Raw genomic sequence first — 22,990 nt, 5'->3', positions numbered from 1 at the left:
ATGGTATGTGCATTATGCATACCTACTTTATATTATCCCCCTGGAAGTTGTCAGTGACACACTCTGTAAAATTGTGGTTGCTCCTCATTACACATTTTGTGGTGTAATGAGAAGAGAGAAAATGCAAAGAATTCTTTCCCTGCCCAAAAACATTGCTTTCTCCCCTCCTGACTCCCGAAAGCATGCTGTTATGATGAGAAGTGTTAGTAACGTCATGGATCACAAAGCTCTTTGAGATTGGGTGTGAACTGCATGAACACACTCTTCAGTTAACATACTCAGGATAAGTTAATGACAACTGCCCACCCCGCTCACCTAAGACTAAGGGGTGTGTGAACCTGCCCAGGACTTTTGGACTGAGGGGGTAGAGAATTTTGTGTGTGTGTGTGTGTGTGAGGGAGGGAGGGCAGAAGACTCAGAATCTAAGAGAGACTCAGAGGCAGGAAGAAAGCCAGACAGAAGCCTATAAGCATAGTGTGACCCCGGAGAAACATACAGAAAGGTTCTTGGTCTGGTGCTAGCTAAAGAGGCTTAGGCTATAAGCAAAGCAGCTTTCTCCCATTTGGTTCCTTCTGAGTTCAGAGAAGCAGGACTCTGTATATTCCTTGTAAATAAACAAGACTGCATTAAAGAAAATACCAAACTCCATTAATTTTTGCTCCTACCTGGAACAATCCACTAGACCCTGATTTTTTTGACTAGCTGCTTAGGTCAAAAGGAGTGTATGTAACTCTCAAATTAAATACCAAAGTATCTGCTAAAAAATAAAAAAGGAAGAAATATATTTTAATGTTCATGTAGTACTTATCTTTGGGATGTTACAATCTTTGTAACTTTTTATGGGCACTGGTAATGGGAGGGAGGAATAGCTCAGTGGTTTGAGCATTGGCCTGCTAAACCCAGCGTTGTGAGTTCAGTCCTTGAAGGGGCCACTTAGGGATCTGGGGCAAAACATCACCATTCAGTCCTGCTTGTGAAGACAGGGGGCTGGACTCAATGACCTTTCAAGGTCCCTTCCAGCTCTAGGAGATAGGTGTATATCTCCAATTATAGAATAGAAATTATAATGCATGAAAACTGTGGTTAGAATAATATGCTTTGATCCCAAAGTTGCTACACCTAAAAAAGCCAAATAATAAAGTGTGCTGGCAATGACAGGGTAGTGGTGTGTTATTGCAAATGTGCTTCTTCTCCAGGCATAAAAGAGCATGGCCACTTGGGCTCTTGTCTGCACTGAAGTTAAACACCCACAGGTGGCCTGTGTCAGCTGATCAGACTCACAGGGCTTTAAAATGGAAGTGTAGACATTTGGGCTCCGGCCCAAGCTCTGGGACCCCATGATGTTCTCAGGTCCTGGGCTCCAACCTGATCCCAAATGTCTACGTTGCAATTTTATAGCCCCACAGGCCGTGAGTGTTTAATTGAAGTGTAGACATACCCTAAGTGTTGTCCAATTTGAGCCCATCTTTCTTGACTACTGATACATCTGCTGTCTCTTTTGCTGCAACATTTCAGTATCTGAAATTTCACAGTCTTTCACACAAAATTGACCCTTTAATCAGTTTGGCGACCTTTCATGTTTCTGTAACAACTGCCTGGAAACCTTTATTAGGAACATAAATATTCCTTTAAAGCTACTCCATGGCTTTGTATCTACAGGGTAATTTTATGCTTCTTGATTAAAGATCCCTTGATGTATCATGGAAAATGTTGGGAAAAAGATTTAGATGATTATCTGTTTGTATCCATTTTCTATATTTCGTAAGCCACCTTCGTAGTACTAGGGATGCTTGTGCAATCTGTAAACTTTGTCATTTCTGTTTTGTTTGGACATTCATTTAGTTGCTAAGAAGGGGACACTTTCTAATCAAAAGGATTATTGTTATTAATGTATTTGTATTGCAGTAGCATCTGGAGGCCACAGTCAGGGATCAGTTGTACTAAGCACAGTGCATTCATCTTATAGAGAGTTTACAATCTTAGCATACGATGAGAGAGAACAGGTGTGGAAGGATGGTCCAGTGGTTAGTGCCCTTAGCTAGGACTTGGGAGACCTGGGTGCAGTTCTCTGTTCCACTAAAGACTTCCTGTGAGGCCTTGGGCAAGTCACTTAGTCTCTCTGTGCTTCAGTTCCCCATCTGCAAAATAGGGATCATAGCACTACCTGGCCTCATAGGGGTGTTGTAAGGATAAATACATTAACAGTTGTGCATTGCTTTGATACTATGGCTATGGTACAAGTACCTTAGATGGTTTGAATAGGTTGGGAAGACCAAGAAACAGGTATGGAGGAAGACAAGGTAATAATGAAAAGGCTGGTTAGTATGACAAACAATCATCTTTGCACACCAACTGTCTATCCCTTGTGTTGTGTTGGCAGAGATGAGACTTAAGGAAGGATGTGAAGCAGGATGACAGATGGGTTTTTACAGGGACCTCCTCCTAAGAGGCAACATGGTAGAAAGCATGAAGATGTTTGGGGAAATAACTTGAGTATTGATGACAGCTAGTATCACTGGCAGAGAGGAGGGTAGGCATTGATGCCTTAGTAGTAGTGGAGTGGAACATTCCATAATTGCCCTGCTCTGTACACTCATCCTGAAGCTTAGGTATGGACCATTGTTAGAGACAGGCTACTGAGCAAGATGGACTGTGGCCTGACCTAGTATGTAGATATGCCTATGTCATAGAACTGGAAGGGTCTCTGAAAGGTCAGCAAGTCCAGCCCCCTGCCTTCACTAGCAGAATCAAGTACTGATTTCCCCCGCCCCCAAGATCCCTATGTGGCCCCTTCAAGGATTGACCTCACAACTCTGGGTTTAGCAGGCCAATGCTCAAACCACTGAGCTATCCCTCCCCCTGGCAACTCTTATGTTCTCATGTTCTGATGAAATAGGTAGGTAAGGTAGCATTAACTCATGAAAGACCTTAAAGGCAAAGAAACATAGTTTGTATTTGATATGATAGTGAAGAGATGCAAAAAATAGGAGTGATGTAACCTTTAGAGTAATGAGCCTGAAAGATGGTTTTAGCAGCAGTGTTTTGAATGACTTGGGGCATGGCTAGAGTGACCATATATTCCATTTTGGCCAGGACCGTCCCCTTTTTAAGCTCTGTCCCAGACATCATGCTTTTTTTGGCATAATTGGGCATTTGTCCCATTCACTCTTGCCCACTGATCATCAGCTGGGTGTCCCATTTTCAGTTTAGGAAAATATGGTCACCTGAGGCATGGGGAAAGACCAAGGTTGCATTTGTCTATGTCAAAAACATAGAGGAGGATATTGCAGTAGTTAAGATGCATGTTGAACACTTAGCAGCTAGAATTAAAAACAAAGGCAAATGGGAGCTAATATCTAAAATAAATAATACTAAATTAGTCTGCTAGTGCCTGGAGCCTCTGAGGGCTGAACTTTCTGGGCTATGCAGCTTCAGAGGCTACATCTTATCATGAGGAGGTATACTTCAAGGAGACTGGGAGCTGGTATAGAGGCACAGCGTCTTCATGTAGATGATCTTGGAATCCATGGATCCACAGAGAAACACATGAATCTTAGGTGGTATTTTGGTTTGGAGGATCTAACCCTTGCCACTTTCACTGGGACCAAACCCTAAAGAAAAGTTATCAGATTCCATGAACACAAACTTGTGATGTTTCCTGTGTAGGGAAAAAAACATGCATTTCTGTGCCTCAGTTCTTCATCTAAAAATCGGCATAACAATATTTACTATATCTGTCTCAGAGGGCGTACGAGGCTTCGTTCATTAATATTGGTAAAGATTTGTGTTATCTTCAATCGGAAGGAGCTATTTCAGCACAAAGTATCATTAGGCAAGAAACAGCAGGAAAAGCTCAATTGGTCAGGAATAAACCTTCAAATGCAAAAATCTTCAGTGATAAAAGAAAATCACTGAAGAATTCCCCCCCGGCTCTATGCCCACACACCTCTCTGAAAATAACATATAATAGGAATTAATTGTAAAATGAGTATTTCTCAAAGTTTCATAGGTATCAGCAGGTCTTGAAATTCTGCAGTTTATCTCACAGTTATATCTTAACAAAAGAAACCTGTGTGGCACTCCATTAAAGTGGTGGGAGGTATTTTAATAATGATCAAGGTAATAACTAAAAAACAAATCCCAACAACACATACTTGTGTGATAAGTCCTGTTTTGCAAGAGCTGAGGTGTATAAATGTGATTCCTGTTAGGAAAACAAAATCCCCTTTTGAGGACATGTCTGAGTTTGTAGATTGGGAATAGGCAAGATTGTTGCAATCACAGAGTAATCTCATGGCCATGTTTGCAAAGAATTCAGGACTTCACAACCTGGATCCTCAGCTGGTATAAATCAGAGTAGTGTCATTGAAGTAAATGGAATTACACTGATTTATACCAGCTGAGTGTCTGGCCCTATATCTGGAGAAGGGTCCAGTAACACCAACTACTTTAATTAAAGGGTTCATGAGGAATTTCAGATTTTCAATTTCAGTGTATAGTGTGAATACACTTCGGGTAAACGATTTTGAAATAGGCATGATGTCATTGAAAGAATCAGCATGGGCTATTTTATCCAGGGTCTTAGATTATACATGGGTATCAGATCTGAAGGATGCTCAATCCTGATAAAATTGTAGCTGTTTCCTTTAAACTGTAGGTATTATTATTTTTTTCCAATACAAACACAAAGTGTTAAAGGGTCTCAAGGGCAGAACTGATTGTGGGAAGCGTTTGGAATTTCGGTCCCAAACCACTGGGGGTAGGGAAGGGGGATTACAGCACCTGTTCTTTTAAATCAGGCACTATCATTGTTTGGGTTAAAGGGACTTTTGAGTCTTCTTTTCTAGATGCCTTGTCATTGTAAAAAGACCTGTAATTATGACTGCTCAGTTCTGTCTGCCTCTTGAGTGTCCTGTATACTGTTTATGCTACACTGATTTATGCTGGAGTTATGACCATGGTTACTGTCGTATAGTTACACCTACAAAAAAGGAGATGTAAAATCTCATAAAGCTGTCCCAGCGAGAAAAAAATAAAATGCATATTAAAGAAAAGTAGGGCCCAATATAATAGCCAGAAGATGATCTCCCACTCGAGTTCTACATTGTGGAAGGATTGCATCACTAGGCCAGAATCCATAATAGGCAATTCGTAGTTAGGAGACTGCTTAAACCTGCAAAATTAAGGATATGCAGGAAAAAGATGAACCTCCATTCTAAAATCATCCCACTTTAAAGTCTCCAAATGTTTTCTTGTATGCATGTGTCCAAAGATAGATAGCTTTCCAAATGTAAACTATTGTGGTGTGGTATTCCTGAGTCTGGAGACCCACTGCTCTGTGTCTCCACTACAACTCATAGCATTCCTAAGCAGCAGCAGCAAGAACAGCAGAATTAAATTGACAGGACACTGGTCAATTTTCGTGGTGCTATTCAGAATTCTGTGGGCATCAGGGAAACTGGCAAGGTTGAAGGGAGTGTCATTTGGCTGACGCTTGGGAAAGTTATGAGCAGTATCCTAGGCATTAGAACCTTGACCCTGGAACATGCTGGTGGTCTTTCCCCATCTTTCATGACCCTGTGGCTGGTAGGCTTAGTTTCCTGGATAGTAAGTGTCTGGAAAATGTCTCAAGCTTTACTCTGTTCAGTAGCTCCACCATAACGATCACTTATAATAAATACTTTGTTAAATGAGGAAATAAAGCTTGTCCACTATTGTTACAAAATGTATAGTATAAATGGTATTCACACAACTGACTGAAAAATCATACTAATCAAAATTGTCTTAATTTGCTTGGACATCACTGGTGAACTCGCATTTGGCATACAATCTCTTCTGTCCTCCACTCCCTAATTCATCATCTCGGGCTATTCCATGCATACCAGCTACTGTGGCACAAGGACCTTTTCTTCTGCTTTGCCTGGAACAGCCCACCTGCACTTCTTTGCTGCACCAGGTCCCCAGCTTGTTTCAAGTCATAGTGTAAAACATAGATCTTTTCCCCTTGCAAACCCTTCTAAGTTTCCCTCTCCCTCTGTTTTTACGATTTAACTCTCCTTTGTGGTTATGAGTAAATCAGCAGCCACATTTCTGCTGTATTCAGCTAACACCAAATAATGGTCCAGATGAAAACTGAAAACACCAGCTGCATCCCTAAGGGTGCATCCAAATTAGTCCCTGTATTTCAACACTCTTGCAACATGAGTGTTAAGCTGCTAGCATTGAGAGAGCTCAGGCGCAGACAAGTCTCAGCTCTAGGCAGACTTTCATGACAGGGGTAAAAGTGCCTGAGTCCTGTCTGTCTGCATTAGCACTTACAACATTGCTGTCGCTGGTGCAGATTCACTCACTACTGCTGGTCACTGATGAAATATTGGCAGTAAGTTTTCTAGCGCAGACATGTCCTAGGAGGCCAAATCATTGGCTTTCTCCAAGTGCATCATACTTTCTTTTTTACTGCTAAGAAGAAGAAAAGCTGCAGTACATGTAATGAAAACAGATTTTTTTTAAAGTAAAAGCATTAAGATAAATCCTACTAAAGAGATTTTAAAAGAGCATTTTGGACCCATTTTGGAAATGAAACTCAGTTCATTATAATTGTTTGTCTCCTATTCTAGAATTCACACGATACAAAGGAGACAAGATAAATGCATCAGTCTCCATGTAAAGGAGTGTATTCCTCTTTATTGAATAGCACAGAGAACCAGCATGTGAAGCCAGCGTCACTGGAGCAAAGTGACACTAAGTGTGAGTAGGACTGTCATCCTCACTCTAAATGCCTGCAGGGAGTACTATGGCCTTTTGTAATATCTAGCGAGGTCTTGTAGTGGGCACTGTGTTATACTCATTGTCTATTATGTTCATTGGCACATCTGATGCATGGTAGAAGAAACCCTTTTGACCTATGCGCTCTCTCTCTCTTTATATTCATCCTTCGTGCTGTGTATGTGTGTCTAAATGAGAGAGTGCATGGAGAGGCAGAGGGGACTGGAAAAGAGCATTAATGGGTAGAGGGTTTAATGTATGTCAGCTGCAGAGACAGTTTTTATATAGGCATTTAGACCATGATCCTGCAGTGAACCCTAGGCCCACATCAATACCTTATTCTGATACTGAATCAGATGGACCATTGGTTTGATCTACTAGGTCAGCTCCTATGTTCTTTGCATTGCCTTGGACAAGTGCTGTTTTCTGGCTTTGAAGACCGCTCGTTCAGTGAAACTCTCTCATTTTTTGATATAGGTTTTTTTTGTCTCATTAAAAAAAATTGGTGGCAAACAATGCAAGCCAGTGGTTAGGTCACTGGAGTAGGACTTGGGAAATATTAATCCACTGCATGTCCTTGGTCAGGTCACTTTTTCCAATCTCCATCCCTTGGTGTTTTGAAACCAAGGGTGGATGCCTTTCTGGAAAATATGCTTTACCCAGCACAAGTTATTGGGCTCCATACAGAGATAACTGGTGAAATTGAAATTCTATGTTTTTTTTTACACAGAAGGTCAGACCAGATGATCTATTGGGCCCTTCAGGCTTAAAACTCGATGAATCTAAAATGTGCAAAACCTTTAACAGTCGTTTAAAAAACACCTTGCTTACAAATGCACTTTACTCCAACTGAATATTTAAAAAAAATGGAACAGTGCATGTAGTTTTTGAAAAACAAAATACAGATTGGCTTTGAGGATGGTCCTAGGAAGGGATGGAATTGTTTTTGGTTAAGATCAAGGCTTCTGGCTCAGTAAAGGAAAATAGCAAATGTGTAGCACAAAATGTTTGTTCATATTCCTCACAGAGCTTGATAGTGCGAGGCTGTCATTGTTTCACATAGGTGATAATTATGTCTCAAGGACAGCTCAGTTCTTTGCTTTTCCTGCCCCACCATATGTAAATTGTGCAGGCTGCAGCTCAGTAATAGGATTTGAGCTGGGACTAATACAGCCTAATTTATAAAATGTTTCCAGCTTATCTGTCATTACTTGCATCAAATTCTGCCCTTGGATGCTCATGTATGGTTCCTACTGATGTCATTGGGAGCCTTGGGGGCAGACATCTGAGGGCAGTCCATGATTACTGTAAGAAGTAGGAAAACTACTGATAAAACCCAGTACGGACGCCTGCTGTGTACCAATAGGGCTATGCATTTAAATGTCTTGATCTTTAATATATATTGTGTGTGTGTGGGTGGGTGGGTGTGTATAATATATATACAGTCCATTCATCACATTGTGGTATAAAATGTCTTGGAAGAAAGTTACATTATGGGTCTGATACAGCGCTCACTGAAATAAAGAGAATATTTCTACTGACTTTAGTGGGTATTGGATCAGTCCCTATTATGAATTTGTATCACAGAAGTACCTAAAAGCTCCCATTGAGACCAGGGTTTCATTGTTTTGGGATGATATTTTGGGGCATCTTATTCCCAGAAGATAAAACCTGCCCTTCTCATGGAGTGAGTTGCCTAAATCTGGGCTGTGCAATCCATAGCCGGGAGCCCCGCTTCTGGAGTCAAGTGCCTCAGCCGTTCTTGTGAGATTGTCTTAGGCATCTGCCAAGCTCCACACAGAACAGCAGGGGAGAAGGAGAGGAAGACTCCCTTGTGAGCTTTGGTACCCCTCTACCTGATGAGAAGGGATTTGAACAGTTGTTACCCACCTCTCAGGGAAGTGCCCTCACCACTGTACTATAAAACCATCCTTACGCTCTCTGGCCCAATTATTTAATACAAAATTGAACAGCTTCAACGTAATCTATTGAGAGTGACCCATATCAGAATAGTCCAGAGGTCAGGGCACTCAGCTGTGAGGTGGGTAACCCCCATTCAGATCCCTTCTCATGAGCTACAGGGTGGAATTAAACTTGGGTCTGCCATATCCCAAGTGGTTTTCCCACCCATGTTGTGGGGGGTTGAGTGTGCTCAGAGCACACCTACCAGATCAGACCCAACAAGCAAGATAAGCAGGGGAATGTCTATCTTCACCTGGTTTGAGGATCCCACTGGGGAGCAGGCATAAGATAGGCATTCAGGTGCATGCCTGAGCTACACTGTGTGTGCCTCTAGCAAGGAGCCTAAGGAATTTTTGCAGTGAAAACTTAGGTGCCTTAATTCAGTTGGTACCTATAGGGTTAGGTGGCAGCTGAGCAGAGTTTTTGTGGATCGTAATAGTGCCTAAATCCCATTGGGTATGCTGTCTTTGCCTCTCTGTGCCTCAGTTCCCCATTTGTAAAATGGGCATAATTGCACTTAATCTACCATACACGAGTATTGTGAGGATAAATACAATGGAAGATTGTGAGGTCGCCAGATACTATGGTAATGGGAGACATACAATTACCTTAAACAGATAAAAAGCAGAGTAACTAAGAATAGTGGTATGAAATTAAGAAAGAGACAATTTAGACTGATATTCGACAAAATCTACCAGACAGATTTATTATCCTGTGGACTATTCTCCCAAAGGAAGTGGTGGAACCTCATCACCTGGGGTTTTTTAAACTAAACTGGCCAAGAACAACAGTTATTTTATTAGGGAACATCTTGCACTGGCAGGAAAGTTTAATTAGATGATAGGTCATTTTGATTGCTAGCTTCTCTGATAGAGTAATTACATGCCTATATATTGTAAGAATTTTTTTGTGGGGGAAGAAAGTAGCAGAAACAACTGTTGTAGCCATTAAGGTCCAGATCCTCATAGGTATTTAGGCACCTTAGTCCTTCTAATTTCAGTGGAAGTTAGGAGCCTAAAAACCTTTGAGGATTGGGGCCTACGTGTTTAAATGGGAACTGAGGTCTTCTGAAAATTTGGCCCTAATTGCTTTGATAAGATTGGTAATTGCTCTATAAAATTATCTGATGATCAAATTGGTAACAATAATTGCCCATAGGTGGCAGCTCCCTACTTGGCAGTTGGTAGGCCTCAATATTTAGGTCTCAACATGCATTAAAAAAAAAAAGACAAGGGGAAAAACATGGACTGTTCAGAGGAGAGCTTTGAAAATGCTTGTAGCTCCCAACGTGGCTGCTGGGAGGTCCATGTGCAGAGCAGCTGTGAGATGGGGCCCTTCTGAAGCAAGGTTTAGCAATTAGGATACAGGAGACAGAGTGGAATAACCCAACAGAAGCCCTTCTACTCCACATGAGTCCAGGATTCTACATTTCAAAGGAAGATGGGTTTAATTGGTCCATCCAGCTAAAGACATAGGTGTGACTCAGTCACTGATTTCTCCCTTGTTATACTCTACACTGATGGATAACACCCTCTCTTCCTGTCCCATTTACTGTTTTGGTCTGTAGCCTTTGAAGTATTGGCCTGCTTTAATGTTCTGTCTCTAGTATCATGGTAGCTACCACTCTTAACTTACATTTGAAGAAGTGGGTTTTTTACCCACGAAAGCTTATGCCCAAGTAAATCGGTTAGTCTTTAAGGTGCCACCGGACTCCTCGTTGTTTTTGTGGATACAGACTAACACAGCTACGTCCAATACCTTACCTCTATGGAGCTCATCCCCACACAGCTGGCTCTGCATCCCTCCCAGCTGTTTGAGCTCACTCACTTCACTGGCTCTGCACACATTGAGGGAATCCCTCTACTACTCAGTCCCCCGTCCCTCTTTCCCCTCAACTGGCTATGCTCCTAGCCAAGAGGCAGGGGAGAACCAGGACTCCATCGATATAGACACACAGGGGTTTTGTTTCTAAGTTCAGAGAAACAGTGGAAACACCCATTTGAAAAACGTTTAGGGTTTTATTTTTTTTTTAAGGGGAGATCACATTCCTCATCTCTCTACACCAACTGCCATGGCACTAAGTCACCATCATGCAACCCTTATTCATCTTATCCATACAGGAGAGCAGACAAGCGGCAGCAATCATAGATGTGGGGTAACTCTCAGCATTACTGTCAAGGGGAAGGGGGATCCACACTTATACACACAGTAGTATTGGAAGGCTACCCTTGAGTTGAGATGTCCTGTTAGTACCATCCAGTTAGACAATTCCTAAATGGGGCTTGATGTCAGTGAGCTAAATGTGTGACACACATTCGGTGCTTTACAAAATATTTCCCTGGACTATGATTTTTCCGTGGTTCGGTTACCAGTGCTGCAGCAAGACATTTGTTAGTCCCTCCTCTTGACTGTAAGGCAAGTGATAGCCCATGAAAATGAGAGATTTCTCCCTCCTTCCCCCCATTAGCATTCTTCTCCTGCCACTGCCTTCTCTCACCAGTTTTGCTCCCTTCCTTCTAGGGGATGACCAAGCTGGTGTGCAAGTTTCAGGTAGGGTTAACCAGCTAACACATTTCCAAACCCTTTATTGTCTTTGTCCACCCCAGGTGCTAAGTGATGTTTAAAAACCTGTTAATTAAAACATATTAAAACACCACTCATTTTCCCAGGGTAGACAAAGCTGTCTGCAGACTCAGGAAGTCAACACTTCTCTGGTTTGCTCTGAGTGCACTCAGTTTGAAGGTTATCTTCACAACCATGAAGGCTGGGGACATAATTTATTTGTGTTTTTTTTTTAAATTAAAGCTGAGGCAGCAGTCCCAGAAATTGCCCCACCTTGGATTATCCCTGCAACTCTCATCAAGCCCCATTGATCTCAGTGGTACCCTGTGCTGCCTTAGAGGCACTGCTGGCATGGCACAGGTTGCAGAATCAGTGTCTTTGTTTCTGCCAAAATAACTGATGCCGGCCACATAAATATGTCAAGTGGGCTGGATCTGGCAGGGAGTGTCTGGCATTGCTGTTGTAAAGCAACTCTAGTATGTCCTAGTGCATTGCAGAAAACATTGAAAACCACAGTGTATACCCCAACATTCTGTGAATATTTGTACAATGTGTTTTTAATGCTGTATAATTCCAAAGTATTGTGCTGTTGTTATTAACTGTTACTGAGAGATATTAAACATGCACCATCAGATTAGTTTTAAGCTCTGAAGTGTCGGAATACAAAGACGCTATACTGCATTGAATTCAGATGTGAGAAATATATTTTCAAGAGTGCTGGTTAGGAAGAGAATCATACATAACATACCCCAAGTGGTCGCATAAAAGTAATCTGGATACTGCTTTATTATTTGTAGTGTCCTGAAGCCCAAACTAGGATCAAGGCCTCATTGTGCTTGGAGCTGTATAAACATAGAAGGCAGTCCTACCTCTGAGAGTTTACAAACCAAGGGCCAGTTATGCAAACACTCTCTTTAGCACAGGGATGTCCTGGTTAATGACTAGGTCTCCTCGGCACTACAGTAACACAAATAATGAATAATAAGTCAATGTAAAGCTACTCATGTGTCCAAGTGTTTTCGGACCAGGCTCTGTGCAGGGACAGAACATGACGGGTGGAGAGGGCAAAGGGAAGACAAGAATTATAGTAATAGGTACACAAGACTGCCTATACTGTATATAGCTAGGCAGCTGGTGCGCTGTGTCTGCTACTTATTACATTATTCATAACACCATTCATAACCATCTCACCTTTGCTCCACCGACTGTTTATTTGTATCCACCTGGAGTCTTTTCTTTTGTCATATTTTAAAATTGTAATATCGTAGGGGCACCGACTGTCTTGTTACTGTGTCCCGTGCCTAGCTCAATGGGGCCCTGATCCTTGTTTGGGGCCAAAAGGCACTGCCCCAATACAAATCATATATTATCAGTTTAGTTCTTGAGGGCCAAGCTCTGTTTTAACAATAAATGACACTGTTGTCAGAGATCTGGTTCATGCAATTGCCGGCTCTTAGAGCTAGAAACCTAAGACAACGTAAGAATGCTGCGTGTGTGAGCAATCTGTAGTTACTGCACGGGTGAGTGACAAGTGTGGGCAGAATGTGTCTTAAGTGATGATGACCAGGCTTTGTCGGGTTTGTTTTGGAGGTTTTTCCCAAGAGCAAAAAGTTCATAAATATATAAAATGAAGTAATACCTCTGAACAACTGAAAAGCATTTGCCATGTCTGGGCAACTATTACACTGGAGTTTTGCAGCAGCTTCCTCTCGATCTATAGTGCCTCGAGACCTTGTCCAACATCGGGCCCCGTTGCACATACGGTACACAGAGTGAGAGACAGAATCTGCTCTGAAAAGTTTACATTCTGAATAGACAACAGGCCTAGGTGGGAGCAAGGAAGCGTTATTATCCCCACGTTACAGATAGGAAACCAAAGCACAGAGATTAGATGACTTGCCCCCTTATAGGTCTTTCCTTTTTGTAGATAATTGCTGCTTATATTTCAGCAGATGCATATGATTTGGTGAAATGCAGACCGTGTTTTGCATTAGCATTGAATGAAGTACTCTTGGCAAATTCACATGGTTTTGTGGAAATTCTTAGTTTAGCAGCAACATTCTTGTATCACTTTGAACTGAGAGCTTTCCAGAGCTGGAGCCTTATGTGTCACTTGTGTTTCTTTAATTCTTTTCACCTTCATTTCCCCAAGGAGCAGCTATCTTCCAGTTGAATTCCAGAAGGCGAATGGAGAGCAGTGGCTTGGGCATCTTCCCACATACAGACTAAGTCCAACACCTTTGAGTGGTCTCTCACAGCTGCCATTGTTACAAGCCAGTGAATTTAGGAGAATCTCTTAACTGGCAGTGCATTAAGATCCATGCTTGCCAGTAGGACCAGTCAGTCAAACAGCTTTACCATGGGTATAGGTCATCTGCAGCATATTTCTCTTTCTCTCCATAATCTGTAGAGAAAAATTGCAGGCACTGCCAGTTATAGCTCAGGTAGAAGCCCAGTTTGCTCCTAAGCAGCAGACCTAGGCTTGGGAGTGACTTTTGCACTGTAGATTGTAGGCACAAACTGTTGGGTTGTAGAGATGACATTCCCAGCCATTCTACGGGGAGTGCTACTGAAGAGTGATCTTATAGTGCTCTAATTTAAGAATGGCAAGTTGATGTCTCTAGCAGAGTTCTTACCTACAGCACACAATGTGGATTTCAGCTTGCACTAGTCATCGCCAAGGCTATCTAGCCTCCAGGGAGCTGCTGCTGAAATGAAATGTAATAGCCTCCGGGGTGCTTTTTATTTCACATCACAAATTACATTAATAAAAAAGAGTGTTTGAACATAAACAGAGTCCCTCCATTGACTTCATTGGGAGCTGGATCATGTCTGTTAGGTTAGAATCAGGTCTTCAAACACAAAACATGCATCCAGGAAACAAAATCTCTTATTTCGGCTGCATGCTGCTGAACCTGTGTGATCCTGTACAGTCCAGCACCAGCTGGCCCATAGCAGCTGCTTCAAGAAGTGTCTAAATTGGGGATGAGTGATTGATCTCTTTTCACCTGGGCTGGGATGGAGAAAGGAAAGTGGGTTTTAGGCCACAGGCCACGAAAGCTTATGCCCAAATACATTTGTTAGTCTCTAAGGTGCCACAAGGACTCCTGTTCTTTTTGCTGAGACTCTGTAATTCTCCTCCCGCCTTTGCTCTGGCATGCACATGGCCTTGGCCTGGATAGTTAGGGCTTTAGTATGTAAGAAGAAGATACTGGTCTCCTCTCTGGATGTCAGTTGTGCTCCATTGTCTTAACTCTATTGTTGTCCAAGGGCTTGATTTTCAGAGGTCCTGAACCCCAGGAGCTCCCATTGACTTCAGCTGGAGTTGTAGATGCTTAGGCCTGCTAAAGTCATGCCCCATGTCTTGCCATGGATTTCCTGATTTCAAAATCCCACATAAGCAGGAAGCTGGACAAATGGCCTCAGTTACGCAATAGGCCAAAGAGCTTGTGTAGAAGGGTCCTCGGTGGGCTGGGTGTCCTAGTGGTTAGTGCCCACTCAGCTGGTGGGGGATAGTAGGGGAGCCTCAGCCCACCCGCTCCACCGGGCTCATCCCAGGACCCTAGGAGGGTCAGTGGCACAGAACCCTGAGGAGGGTTGTGGACCCTTTTGTGTTACCTTCCCTGGGTTGCTTCCTAGCTCTGCTTTCTCCGCTTCCAGTCCCAGATAAGGAGAAAGAAAATCGAAAAGGAAAACCAAACTGTTTGCCCCAACCGGGCTCAGCACACAGGCTCCTGCAAAAGGTTGGTCTGCACTCCTACCCAGTCTCCCCGTTCTGAGCTGGGTCGCTCCCTTTTCAACCCTGTCTCCATTTGGACCATGCCCTGCAGAGTTGGAGGGGCAGGGCTAGCTGGACCCAGTATAGTCTTTTAACCCCTTCCGTCCCAGTGTGGGGTTTGTGTACCTCATCACAGCTTGTAGCTGGACCTAAGAAGACAGAGACCTCGGTTTCCCCAGAGCCAAAAAAAAAATTGTAAGGGAAAGAAAAAGATGTTCCTTTCTTTGTTCTGAGGAAGAGTTGGAAGAATAGAATATTCAGCAAGGGCAGAATGAAGTAGGCAATAGTGATTACCCTCCATTCATATCATAGAGTCATAGAATCATAGAATATCAGGGTTGGAAGGGACCTCAGGAGGTCATCTAGTCCAACCCCCTGCTCAAAGCAGGACCAATCCCCAACTAATCATCCCAGCCAGGGCTTTGTCATGCCTGACCTTAAAAGCCTCTGAGGAAGGGTCGCTCTCACACACCAGGAAGAAGGTTTCCCAGAGCAGGAGTGAAACTATGAAATTAAAGAGAAACATCCACAGGGGCTTTGGAGTAGGGGAGAAAAATGAAGCTACAGAAGCTCCACTCTTATGGTTAGTTGAAACAAAACAAACATACAGATGGCAAAAAGCCTGTTCTCTGCCATAAAAAATTCCATGAGACCCTTTCCTTCATGAGCCATGGCAAATTACAAAGAATAAAAAATAAACTAACCTCTGGGATGGCAGGATTTTAATAAAAGAATTAGACCACCCGGTCTCAGGCATCATGTGTCACTCTGGACCTGCAACAGGAGGACAGAGGGTAGCTTTGCCATTAAATAAGTGGGAGCAGGATTGGGTCATAAGCTTGAGGATGTGGCTGGAGCGGCCAAGGAGCGATACCACCTATAAGAATGTTGTCTCCTCTAGTCTGACACATGGAGCTTTTTAAAAACAGGGCCCACATCAAATAGTGGAACGAGGACTCAAGAATGAATATACAGAAGTAGGTAGAACTCTGGTTTAGAAACACAGTTTGATTAAGGGGTCTGCAGAACAGTATTTGTTTTCACTGTGGCACCTGACAGCTTTGCTTTGTTTAAAGATCTGTCAACAGTTCTTTGAAAATAAATGGATTATATGGCAGTAAGAATCAGATGGGGTTTTAGCCTAAGAATCACCTTTTCTAAAACCAGTTTAAGGAATGACTTGTCTACATGAACAATTAGTTTGCAGCAAGCTGGGGTGTGAATCTAGCCCACCCCTGCATGCCCTGTCTTTCTTTTCCAGTTTTTACTTTCACTTTCATGTGGGCCTGACTCCTCCAACCTTGCGCACGTTGAAGAGTAAATTCCTCATCAGCAGTTCCACTGTTTACATTGTAGCTGCTCTGTGAGAGTCAGTGTGTTCCTGAGTCTACCAGTGGCCCGTGCACGTCACTTTGTGTCTCTGTTGTCTCTCCCACCCTTTGTTTAGGCTGTAAGCTTTTGGGGGCAGGTACTGACTCTTATTAACTGTTTGTATGATACCTGGCATAGTAGGGCCCCAATCTCAGGAGCACTGAGTGTGAATAAAGGTGTCTCAATCTGGTCTTCATTATTTGTGAGGAACTTGGTGTATGCCCTTATTATAGTTCTACCATGGGGATGGGGAAACTAAGGGCATTTATTTAAACAACACAGAATAATACTTTTGAAATAACCTTAAGAACTGAACTTCAGCACAAGTTACCTTTTAATTTTGTAGCCTTATGTCAGACCCTTAAGATTACAAATATTTCATTTCTTGTTTGGATTGAATATTAAAGGGAACGTTTAAGAGACAAAAATTCAACATAAATTAGCCTAATCTGATGCAGAATTGCCTGTTTTTCTTGATTTGAAACACTTTGCTAGTTGGAGCAGAATAGGCCTGCCAGTGTCACTTTCCATCCTTTTTTTGGACTGTGTCCATAAGGAGGTCTCAGAAATGGCCATTTGCTCATATGCTGTGGGGGTATTTGCTGAACCTTTTAAGTTTAGCGTGTGCATGTTTGGTTTTGGTGTACTTCCTCCACCTCCAGTAAAGTTTGAACAATCGCAGAGTAAATAATTGTGGCTGGTAATGAATAGAGCTCTGTGATGAGAAAGAGAGGTGATGAATCATAACTTCTTCAGGTCTTACATGGTGCAGACTTGAACTCTGCTAAAAGGGCCTTATCTGGCAAGGTCAGGACTGTGACAAAGTGTTTATCTGAAAGGGGAATCTGTGACTAAGTCTGATGCTATAATCCACTGAGTGATGAGCTGCTGACAGAATTGCACATGGCTGGTCAAAGTGCTTTCTCTTGTGGCAGAAGTATGCCTCTGATCCTCTTGTGTGATAGCTTCAGTCAGCCTCTTTTGAAAGCTTAGTCTTACTTGACACTGAGCCTCAAATAAGAGGATCCTTGCTGGATAAACGTAACAGTACCTTGAATTTTGGGCCAAAGTTAAAGCAGTTAAATTGATGTGTGTTATAAGGATTCTATATAGTTTTCCCCAAAAGGTATTCATAAATAATAATCACAAACAGATGTAAGCCTAATTCATTATTATTATTATTTTATTTATTATGTTTACTTTAACATTTTTCTAATGCCTTTCTGTTAGACCATTGTGTATATCTTAAGTTTAGAGAACTAGTTCATGGAGGATGAAAGCATGAAGTTCTGATTTGAAAAGAATGATAAAACAATAACAATTATATCAAGTTCAGTGTTTCACTAGCGTTTAACAATTTGGGAACATTATTCAGTATGCTCATGGAGACTCTCACAATGTCTATTTCTATTTGTTTCCTTTCTGTGGGCTTAGCTAGTGGAAGCTACATGCAGAGCCCCATAGGGACTGAATAATGAGAGTAAGGCATGGAACGTTCGGCTGAACATCAGGAAAAATATCACTGCACCCGATAGCTGTGAACTGATCCGGGGTCTTCCCAAAAATTAGTGTCTAAGGTTTGTTTTTATCTGGAACCCAAAGGCTGTGAGGGGACTTTGAATAACCTCAAGTATCAGAGGGGTAGCCGTGTTAGTCTGGATCTGTAAAAGCAGCAAAGAATCCTGTGGCACCTTATAGACTAACAGACGTTTTGGAGCATGAGCTTTCGTGGGTGAATACCCACTTCGTTGTCCGACGAAGTGGGTATTCACCTACAAAAGCTCATGCTCCAAAATGTCTGTTAGTCTATAAGGTGCCACAGGACTCTTTGCTGCTTTTGAATTACCTGTGATCTTAGGAAAAAAAATAGTAATAGGCTTTCAGTTCTAAAGGGTGGTTTTGCTTTGGTTACCTTTTCAAGGGTATCTTTGCAAAGGAAATGGCTAGAAACTTATTTTTTAGAAAGAAAGAGAAGAGTGGAGAGTTTCCCTTACATTTCCAGTCCTAGCTATTGAGCCTAGTCCCCTTGGAGAAAGCCTTCAGGGATGTATGCTGCTTGCCAGCTCGACTTCTTGATTTCAGCCCACTTTTCTCTCTATAATAAGAATCCCTGTACAGTATTTACAGATGATCCTCCTGGATCTGGTCTGCACAATTCTATCCATCTAATTCTATGTCCTGTCACTGGTAATTTTAAAAACGCCATACAGACAGCTCAGCAGGGCTCATAGCGCACTACAAACATAGACAGCCACAAAATCAAAAAAATCAAAATGGCTGCTCATGGAGGACTGGAGCGCTATCACTATCCCACAGTTCCTGCAGTCTCATTTATTTTTTAGCTGAGCCCAATGCTTCAAATGTCAAACAGGTCAAACACAGTGGTCAGGTCAGGTGGCTCGGCTTACGCGCCCCCCCCCCCCAAATGAAATGAAAAAAAATCCTCTCTTGACTTCTTTAAACATGTCACCCTATCTTACTGAATGCTGCAGATAGACCCGATGCTGCAGCACTCCCGGGTGATGATGGCAATGTGGCGTATATTGGCACATATATTGGCATGGGGCAACATGCAGTGGTGCATACTAAGGGTGGTGAGGTCTATCAAGGGTGGGTGCTATCCCTTTGCCTGGCCCCTGGTTTCCTGGTAGATGGTGTAGTATTGATCATCATCGTCGTCATCGCACAGGGAGAGGGGCTGAGCTCTGTCAGCCCAGCCCCTAAAAATGTAAAAAAAAAAAAAGAGGATGTAGAGGGCTGAGCTCTCTCTCTCTCCTCTCTCTCCTCCCTCTCCTGTCTGTCTGTCATGGCAGCTCATAGCAGCCTCTCTCCCTTTCTCTCTAACAGTCAGTGTGTGTTATGTGTTCATTTCTTATTTTCTTTCATCACACATGGGGACAATGCTACAGTATCCCAGGAAGGCTGGGAAGAAGAAGAGAATCAACAGGGTTGGTTGCAGCAGCAGCACCCCATATACATCACAATTGCATATTTCTGCAGGATCTGGACACAGCAGCTGTGCTCTGCTCTCACAGTGGTTCTCTAGTACACTTGCCCATATTATAGGCAGGAGGACTGATTTTTTTTAGATACAAAAGGAGAGGATTGACTCTGGGAGTCAGTGCAAAGGACTGGTAGCCATGATCATCTTTTACCAATTTATGGATTGGTAGATGTGCAGTATGGCTGGTAACCATCTCTGCTGTCATGCAAAAGCAAAAGCATGCTATCTTATACGGTGACAGTCACAAAAACAAAACAGGCCCATGATTTGATTGCCATGCCATGGCATGGCATGCCCCAAGGAAAAAAAAAAAAAATGCTTGTCTGCCATTGCTTGCTTTCCCAGAGGAAGTGACTGGCGACATTTACCCAGAACCACCTTGTGTGTGGGGGGCGCGCTTCGATTTTATACAATCTGTTTTACAAAACCGGTTTATGCAAATTCGGAATAGTCCCGTAGTGTAGACGTACCCTGGCAGTGGTCAGTACCAGTTGCTTCAGAAGAAGAGGCAGTTGTGTTGTAACATTTGAGAAGACATGGTTCTATTTAGATTCTTCTTTAACACCTACCACACAAAAAGAGAATGTGCTTAGCTAAAAAGAAGAATTAGGTACGATTGGGCATTTGACTTGTTTCCAATAAGCTTAGCCTTAGATACTTATGCCTGACAACCAAAACACAAGTTACATAACTGAGTTATTTTAATTAGCAATGTGAAGTTAGCATTCAACTATGAACGTCATTTAAGACGGAACAGTTACAAAAGAAAAGAAAAACAGTAACATTTCCACATGCACTTATGTTACGTAGGCAGCATGCTAACTCTTCAAGCTGTTCAATGACTGTGCATCTTTTCTCTTTGTGTTGTGGGAGGAGGTTTAATGACTACAAGCCTCCCTTTCCTAACCCCACTCCCTTCTGAGTTAATTTCTGTATGTGTGCCTTGTAAGCTCCTCAGGGCAAGGACTGTGTCTTTTAACTTGTTAATGTGCCTTGTAAACCGCCATGCACACTGATGGTCTGGCATACAAATAACTATATACCACATACATACATTATTCTAGAATATTCCAACCAACCAAGATGCTCAGCTTTCAGTTAGTTCATCTTTTCCCCAACAGGTGGTATTAGCATATATTAAAGTGAGTGATCAAGACATTTAAATAGGCTTGGTAACAGGTGGAATCAAAATGGTACACCACCGCCTACATCAGGGCATTCGTAGTGGAATATTTGACAATATTTGACCATGCTCAAATAATAGGTGGTCAGCAGGTGACCTCTGAGGAGGGGAGTTACATACACAATAGTTATATTTTTGTTTCTTCAGGTCCAGATTGTGGCAATTTGTTCTGTTTTTGTATCTGGTTGTCCTGGGAAGTGTTTGCCTGGGGAGAGCGTAGTCAGATCAGATAACATGTTAGCAGATAGAGGCCTTAGGATTTATTTATTGCTGTAAAAAGGAATTATGTTTCCATTCATCTGGACTGGACTAACATGACCATGAATTTTTATTTCTGTCCAAAGTGAGGTAGCTGGCCATATTAAGATAACTCAGAATTACAGGCAACGTAAGTAATTCTGAATTTGTGATATTTGTGTTCTTAAATACACTAATTCTCTAGGGCCAGATCCTCTCTTGGCTTCAGTTGGTGTAACTCCATTGAAATCAATGGATTTAACATGATTTATACCAGTTGAGGTTCTAATCCCCAGAGCTTATTCAGTTACAACAGGAGTTCTCAAACTGTGGGTGTGGACCCCAAAATGGGGGACAACCCCATTTTAATGGGGTCACCAGGGCTGGTGTTAGACTTGCTGGGGCCGAAGCCTGAGCCCCATACCCAAAGTCGAAGCCTGACCCTCACTCCCCAGGGCGAAAGTCGAAGCCTGAGCCCCACTACCTGAGGTAGAAGCTGAAACCCAAGGGTTTCAGCCCTGGGTGGCGAGGCTCAGGTTACAGGCCACCTACCTGGGGCTGAAGCCCTTGGTTTTTGCCCCCTTTCCCCCGGGGGGCAGGGCTCGAGCTTTGGTTTTGGCCCTTTCGCTCTGGGTGGCGGCGCTGGGGCAGGCTCAGGCTTGGGTCCCCCCTCCTGGGGTCATGTAGTAATTTTTGTTGTCAGAAGAGGGTGTGGTACAATGACCTTTGAGAACCACTGAGTTAGAACAACAACAACAACAAAAGACTTTCTGACCCTGTAATGATATGCAATATGCTGATATTGGTCCATGTTGAAGACAGTCATAAATCTCTGTTATTTTGGGTAGAAAGGTGGGGAAAAATTCACCATGATATAGAGAAACTATTCATTGGAGAAAGAATGAAGGGAGAAAATCAGAATGACTAGATAGGAATGTATTGCAGTGGGGTGGAGAGAGTGACTAATTGATCTGACTGTACACATTTCTAAAGCATAGATCAGCCTGCTTTGGACAAAGTAATTGAACTCCCATGGTAGCATACCCAGAAAGTACATGCTAGAAGAAGGTTGTGGGAGGAATTCAGCAGTGTATTATCACCATTCACATGTAATACCATTCTGATTGTTTGTGAATTATAACTAAGTATGGGGTCATCCTGAAAAAGGATGTAACACTCATCTGGAATGTCATGCTTGACATGAATAAACACTGGAATTTTACAGTATTGGCTTATCGGTCTAATTCCAGTTCAGAGCCATGGAACACATTTTAGGTCTGCAGTACTGCACCCCGCCCCTCCCGAGAAATGACTTAAGAACCTCTGTATTATGTATGACTAACATGCTTTTGAAGCGGCCTGATTGACTTCAATGGGAGCAGAATCAGGCCGCAGGTATGCAGTGGTATAAAACACATTCCACATCACACCCATGCTGTGGGTAAGACAATGTTATGTATGGGCTCAGTAGCTCACAGATCAACATAGAAGTATTGTATTACACAGGCCTCTTACTTGTATTCATACAGATGGGGCTGCGCCCTGCTGACATTGTCAGCGGCAAAACTGTCATTGACTTCACTGATGCATGGTTAGTCTCCAAGGTACAGTATCGTTAAACAGTCTCACTCTAGCATGTGGTGGCTGATACTTCTTTCAGCCTTTTTATTTATTTTTTCTTAAACAAGCACATTTTCCTGTCAGGCATTTGTTTTGTGCAACAGCTTTGGTGTTTATCCAAAAGGTGAATAGGCCAATTATTGCACCATCTGAGACAGAATGGCGTTTTCAGGAGAAGGTTTTATACAGTTATTTTACCCTTTTATTATTGCTTGTATTATCATTGTGCCTAGGGGCCCATTATGGCCAAGTAGCCCAGCACAAAAAGAGGGCTCCTGCCACAAGGACTTACAGCCTAAGACAAGAGACAACAGATGGATACACAAAGACTGACAGGGGAGCACACCGAAACAACGAGACAATATTGGCCAGAATGATAGGCAAGGGTCTCAGCATACCAGCTCCTTACCTGCCAAGTCTTTTGTAGCCATAAAGGCAAAGGAGAGTTTTAAGGAGGGACTTGAGAGAGGACATTGTGTTAGCTTTGTGAATATTTAAGGGGAGCTCT

The 22,990-nt window shown here is 42.6% G+C and overlaps 1 protein-coding gene across 6 annotated transcripts in view; it reads left to right on the top strand.

Moving 5' to 3' along the window:
• The window catches only part of LOC120394905 (semaphorin-3D), a 191,512-nt gene that overhangs the window by 13,446 nt on the left and 155,076 nt on the right, over positions 1 to 22,990 (top strand). For 2 of the 6 annotated variants that reach the window (XM_039519125.1, XM_039519126.1), the window contains exon 2: positions 6,618 to 6,747. The exons of 3 other annotated variants lie outside the window; for them this stretch is intronic. The gene's annotated coding sequence lies outside the window, so the exon portion shown is untranslated. Of the gene's footprint in view, positions 1 to 6,617; positions 6,748 to 11,258; positions 11,278 to 22,990 lie in introns of those variants that run through there. One more of the 6 variants, XM_039519132.1, reaches the window with a different exon arrangement.

Source organism: Mauremys reevesii, linkage group 1 (genome assembly GCF_016161935.1).
Source record: "Mauremys reevesii isolate NIE-2019 linkage group 1, ASM1616193v1, whole genome shotgun sequence".
NCBI classification, from domain to species: domain Eukaryota; kingdom Metazoa; phylum Chordata; order Testudines; family Geoemydidae; genus Mauremys; species Mauremys reevesii.
The sequence above is the reverse complement of the archived record's forward strand: the minus strand, read 5'-3'. Positions and strand labels throughout refer to the sequence as shown.